The sequence below is a fragment of the Chionomys nivalis genome, chromosome 4, assembly GCF_950005125.1.
Source record: "Chionomys nivalis chromosome 4, mChiNiv1.1, whole genome shotgun sequence".
NCBI lineage: Eukaryota > Metazoa > Chordata > Mammalia > Rodentia > Cricetidae > Chionomys > Chionomys nivalis.
The window spans coordinates 78489010-78494913 of NC_080089.1; the positions used below are offsets into that span (position 1 = coordinate 78489010).

Genomic DNA, 5904 nt, shown 5'->3' on the forward strand with positions numbered 1-5904 from the left:
ATTCCCTGAAAAGACGCACAACTGCACACCCCTTCAAAAGACAAATAAACAAAGCTCTTTTGAACTTTTGTGTAGTCAGATAAAGAAAATCATAGCTTCTTGCTAATTAGAACTGTATGTTCTCTCCTTCTGTGAAAAATACAGGATTTGTTATTTGCATTCATTTTGTGTGCTTTTGAGTCAGTCAGCATCTCATAGAGCACATGAAAGAGAAAGGGTTTAACTTTGGATGGTAAAACAGATCCAGTATCTTGGGAAATATTGTATCACATATAATTTGGTTGTGGAATCACATCTGGCTGGCCTGACAACTTCAGGAATGGAAAATTCTCTACCTCTTAGTGAGACAGCTTAAAATTTTTTCATGAGGCTTGAATAGTTCCTAAAAGGTGGGCACATGTTGGTGAAATGTGTTTCAATTCTTCTAGGATACTCTCTGTTTGCTGGACAAAGACCACCAATGTCATCTATGAGTTGCAATAAGGCATGAAGTTAGCTGGGATCAAGGTTCTAACTTATTCTTGTCAATCTTGACACTTTAACACCACTTAGTCTAAGCTCCTGTTCAGAATGTTAATAGCTGAACCTTTGAAATCTGAGTTCTCTGACTATAAATAGCATTTGATAAATAGTATGAATGTAATAAATCTTTTTCATGAAGGTGTCTGTCTGTGGGAGGTGGGAGAGAAGGGATAAAGACTGACATGATATTCTAATTCAAGAGTATCTAATTTTAAGAAGACGGACTTAGTCTTCTTTCTCAAGGAAATGGAAGCAAATTTCTTCAACTGGTTCTGCCTCACATGAGTTTCAAAAGACCCTCCTAAGAACTCCGGGCAGCAAGCTAACTTCAAGTTCTCAGTCTTATAAAAACAACCATTTTAATTAAATACAGAGATTCCCCCACCAACTTCAGTACTCAATTTATTTAAGACTTTAAGGAAAGGCATTTAAACGGCATTATTAAAGATGCTGACAAACTCACAACCATGGAGAGTAGAAAACGAGTTTTCAATGAACGTGGTGGATGTTGTTGCTCTTGTAATAAATGAGGTCTTATAACTACGAAGGCTGAACGCTTCCCTCATGTGGTTTAAATTAACCCATAAAATGTTTCATATGCAGTTTGTTCTATACATACCCTCAAAGATGGGGCTTAAAGGGGCAATGGGAGTCCACATGTCCCTGACAGTGTGGCAGACACACCAAGGAATCTTTTGTAGCCACAGGAATCATGCACAATTAAAGATTCATGGCTTGAAATTAAAAGAAACATCATGGACACCTCTCCAAAAATCTAACCACTCAAAAACTTCTCTCCACTTCTAACATCTGTTGAAAGCAAAGGGAAAGAAAAGAGTCTCTGCACTGTAATGGCTTTCACGGGGTGGGTTTCATTTCCTGGTTGTAAAAGCTTCTTCCTTCCATCGCCTTCAAATCCTGCAGCAACTGGTGCTGCTTATGGATAACAATGAAAAACGTGAATATAATCATATGAATCCTCATAGTAAATAACATCATTGTGACTTTTAAACATAACCTTAAATAAGGTTCAAGTTCCAGAGAATATCTTCTTTTCAACAAGTATCAACTGAAAATTAAGTAGGACAAACTGCTTTTTAATAAATGCACCCAAAATAATTATTTCAACCAGAGAGGGGGAAAAAGCTTACTGAAAGGGAATTATGTGAAAGATTTGTTCTTCTTCCAACAAGCACACATCAAAAGTTGGCATTCTGCAGTGCTCAGGCAAAGCTGACATTCCACGAAGAATCAAAGACACAGCATTTTCCAGATATGTGAATCTATTTCTGATCCATTTCTTTGAACAGGATTCCAACTTGGTAAGCGTGTGGCAGCCCAGGATACCACCGTGGATCACCTTCAAGGCATGTTCTGGGAAAAGAGCCTCATTCCTTTCTACCATTCCTGACAAATGTCCTCTTGTGGCCTCAGTAGGCAAGTTCACACACACACACACACACACACACACACACGGGGGCGGGGGGATATATAAACCTTTAAAAAGAAAAGTGTCTGTAAAACCATTATAAACAACACAATTTTGTTAGCATGAAAATAAAAAAATGCATGTCAGGTTAAGTAAAAAATCCAAATAAATCTTAAAAAGCAACAAAACTGACATTTCGAATTTTTAGTAACTGGACTATTCAATGGTATAGGCACAGCTATGTTTATATGACAAATATAGTAACACATTTGCAAAGATAAATTTCAGTCAACTTAAAAATCTTTTATGTCCAAAGTTCAACATCTCTTCATTATAAAACTTATGAAGAAACTGGTGTTAAAAAGGCTGTACACCAACGTTTTACTAAGAGAGAAAAATTAAGAGCATTTCTTCCAAAATCTGCCCGCCTTCTCCATTCTTACTTGATATATATAATGCTTGAAGTCTTTATTAGATAAGTAAGAAAGAAAGGAAACATGGAAAAAGAAGAAGTTAGATTATTCCCATTTGCACAGGAAAATAACCCTAAAATGAAAATACCTTGGAAATTCTACCATGAAAAATACTCTTAGACCTGATAAACACTTTTAGAAAAGTAACAGAAAACAAAATCAACATGCAAAAATAAGACACTTTCCTGTGCACCAATAATGAACTTAGAAGAAATCAGAGGGGAAATCCCACTTGCAAATGCTTTAATTAAGAATAAATGCATTAGTTACTTCGCTGCTGGTGTGATGAAATAACGTGACCAAAGCAGATTATATAAGAGTTTACTTTGGCTTAAGGTTCTAAGGGACTAGAGTCTAGGTGACAGGGAAGGTATGGCAGCAGGTGACAAAGTCAGAAATCTGGCTGATCACATGTCATCTGCACACAGGAAGCAAAGAAGGAAACAGGAATTGGGACAAGGCTATAAAGCCCCAAAGTCTGCCCCAGTGATGTATCTCCTCCAGCAAGGTTGTACTTCTTAGAGATACGACAACCTTTCCAAACAGAGTCACCAGCTAAGACCAAGTGTTCAGAGATGTGAGCTTCTGGGGTCATTTCATATTCAAACCATCACAATAACCTTAGGAACAAACCTTACCAAAAAGGGGAAAGACCTTAACAGTGAAAACCTTAAGACATTTAAGAAAGAACGGGAGGAAGACACTAGAAGATGGGAAGACCTTCCATTCTTGTGCATTGGTATAATAAATACTGTAAAAATGGCTATTTTCACAATATTTGTTTCTGTTGTTTAAAAAATCCATAGATTCCATGGACATTCCATAAAAATCCCAATAGTATTAATTTCAGAACTAGAATAAGCAATCAAAAAGTTCACATAAAAGCAAGAGGACCCCAAATGATCAAAACAGAAAGAGGAATGCTAGAGACAGCACAATACCCAACTTCAAACAGAACCTCACAATGCTACCACAAAGAGAAACACCAAACGTAATATCATACAAGAGAGAACCCAGAAATAAAGTTACAGCTACCTCATTTCTTAAATGCTTTAAATTATTTAATAGATAGATAAGTACTATTTTTAACATCATGTCCCCTCTTCCCTCCAATTACTCCCTTGTCCCTTCAACTCCTCAAATTCATGGCCTATTATTCATTAATTATGTTTTTTAGGTATGCATATATGTAAACTTATAAATACAAAGATTTGGGATTGGATGACCTATCAAGAATTCATCCCTTGAGAAGATGCTTTCTTCCTTTCACATCAATTTGTAGTTTTTCATTTAGGGGTAGAACCTTGTGAGATTTTCCCCATCCAAGTTAATATCAGTTGGTGTTCTTCTCCAGGTCTTGTTTTGTCAACCATATTATTGAGGTTTCATGGGTAGAACTTCCCTGTCATAAAAGAAGACACAATCGCACAGCAGACATCCTGGTCCTCTCTGACTTGTACAATCTTGATAACGCTGTCAAAAAACACACAGTGGAGAAAAGACAACCTCTAAGACATGGTGTTGCAAGAACTGGATTTTCTCAGGTAGAAAAATAAATCTAGGTGTAGATTTCTCAAGATGGATGAAAAATCAGTTCATGATGAATCAAAAATCCTAATATAAGGTCTAAATCTTTGAAAATACTAAAGGACAGCAGGGAAAATACTTTAAGACATAACATAGATGATGATTCTCTGTAAAAACAATACAAAAGAACAGAAATTAATTTCAAGAATTGTAAAATGAGATTATAAGAAATTTTAAAACTTCTGACAGGAGGAAATGACTGTCAGACTAAAGAAACTGCCTGATTTCCTGGGGAATGGGGAAATAATCCTGACGAGCTATATATGTGACAGGGGATTAAGTACTTCAAAACTTAAACACCAAACACCAAAATCATCCCATCAATAAATGTGCTAATATACTGAATAGACAGTTCTCAAAAGAAGAAATAAAAAATGGCCCATAAATATTTGAAAGGTTTTCAGCTTTGGTAAGTATTAGAAAACTCTAAATTACTTTTGGCTCTAAGAGCAACTCTATGGCAGTTGGCAAGAAGGCAGCCAAGAAGAAAATGGTTGATCCATTTTCTAAGAAGGATTGCTATGATGTGAAGGCTTGGAGTGTGTTCAATATTAGAAACATTGGATAAACACTAGGCACAAGGGAGAAACAAAAATTGCCTCTGATGTTCTCAAGAGTTGTGTGTTTGAAGCAAGTCTTGCTGACCTACAGAACGACAAAATTGCATTTTAAAATTTCAAGCTAATTACTGAGATTGTCCAAGTCCAAAACTGTCTGACTAACTACCATGTCATGGATCTTACTCTGAACACAACTGTATTCCGTGGTCAAAAAGTAGCAGATATTGATTGAGGCTGAGGCTGATGATAAGACAACTGATGGTTATTTGTGCCATCTGATCTGTGTTGGTTTCACTAAAAAAGGCAACAACAAGATATGCAAGTCCACCTATGTGCAGCACATTTGGGTCCACAGATCCTAAAGAAGATGATGAAAATAATAATCCAAAAAGTGCAGACTTGAAGGAAGTGGTTAATAAATTGATTGCAAACAGCATTGGGAAAGACATAGAAAAGACTTGACAGTCCATTTGTCCTCTTCATGATGCCTTCACTAGGAAAGTAAAAAGTGCTGACGAAATGCAAATTTGACTTGGGAAAACTCATGGAGCTCCATGGTAAAGGGTAGTTCCGGAAAAGCTACTGATGATGAGACAGGTGCTAAAGGAACGATCTGGTGGATATGAATCACCTCTGCAAGAAGCTGTTCAAAATCCAGATTTTTAATAGTGACAAAAAGATTCCTGTTGGTGATAATTAAAAAATGAAAAAGGAAGAAAGAAATTAAATTAAAACTACCTTGAGATTAAACTTCACTCAAGTCAAAATGGTCATCATAAAGAGAGCAAATAACAACAAATCCTGGAGAGCTTATGAAAAAGACGAACCCGTATCTATTTTTGGTGGGAATATAATCTTGTATGACCATTCTCAAAACAAAACTGCCATATCAGTCTTGGGTATATAGCAAAAGAATTGTAAGTCAACACACCAAAAAGAGGATTTATACATCCATATTTATCACAATGTTACAATAGCCAGGAAACAGAACTAGCCTAGATATCCATGGACAGATGATCAATTTGTTAATTGTGTTTTGGATACACAGTGGTATTTTATATAGCCATAAAGAAAAAGGAAATCATCTCAATTGTAGAAAAAAAAAGATGCAGCTAGAAAATATTATGTTGTGAAATAAATACTGCACATTTTCTTTTAGATGCAGAACTTAGATTTAAAAGTGTGTGTGTGTGTTCTATAAACTAAAAAAAAGTTATAAGAAGAGAGAAAAAAATCTTAAGAAAGATGAAAAATAGGACTAGAGAGATGGCTCAGTGGTTAAAAGCACTGACTGTTTTTCCAGGGGTCCTGAGTTCAATTCCCAATAGCCATA

General features: G+C 35.9%; 1 pseudogene; it reads left to right on the forward strand.

Moving 5' to 3' along the window:
* Positions 1 to 4468: 4468 nt before the first annotated feature.
* On the forward strand, positions 4469 to 5237 carry LOC130873542 (40S ribosomal protein S3a-like; annotated as a pseudogene).
* Positions 5238 to 5904: the final 667 nt, after the last annotated feature.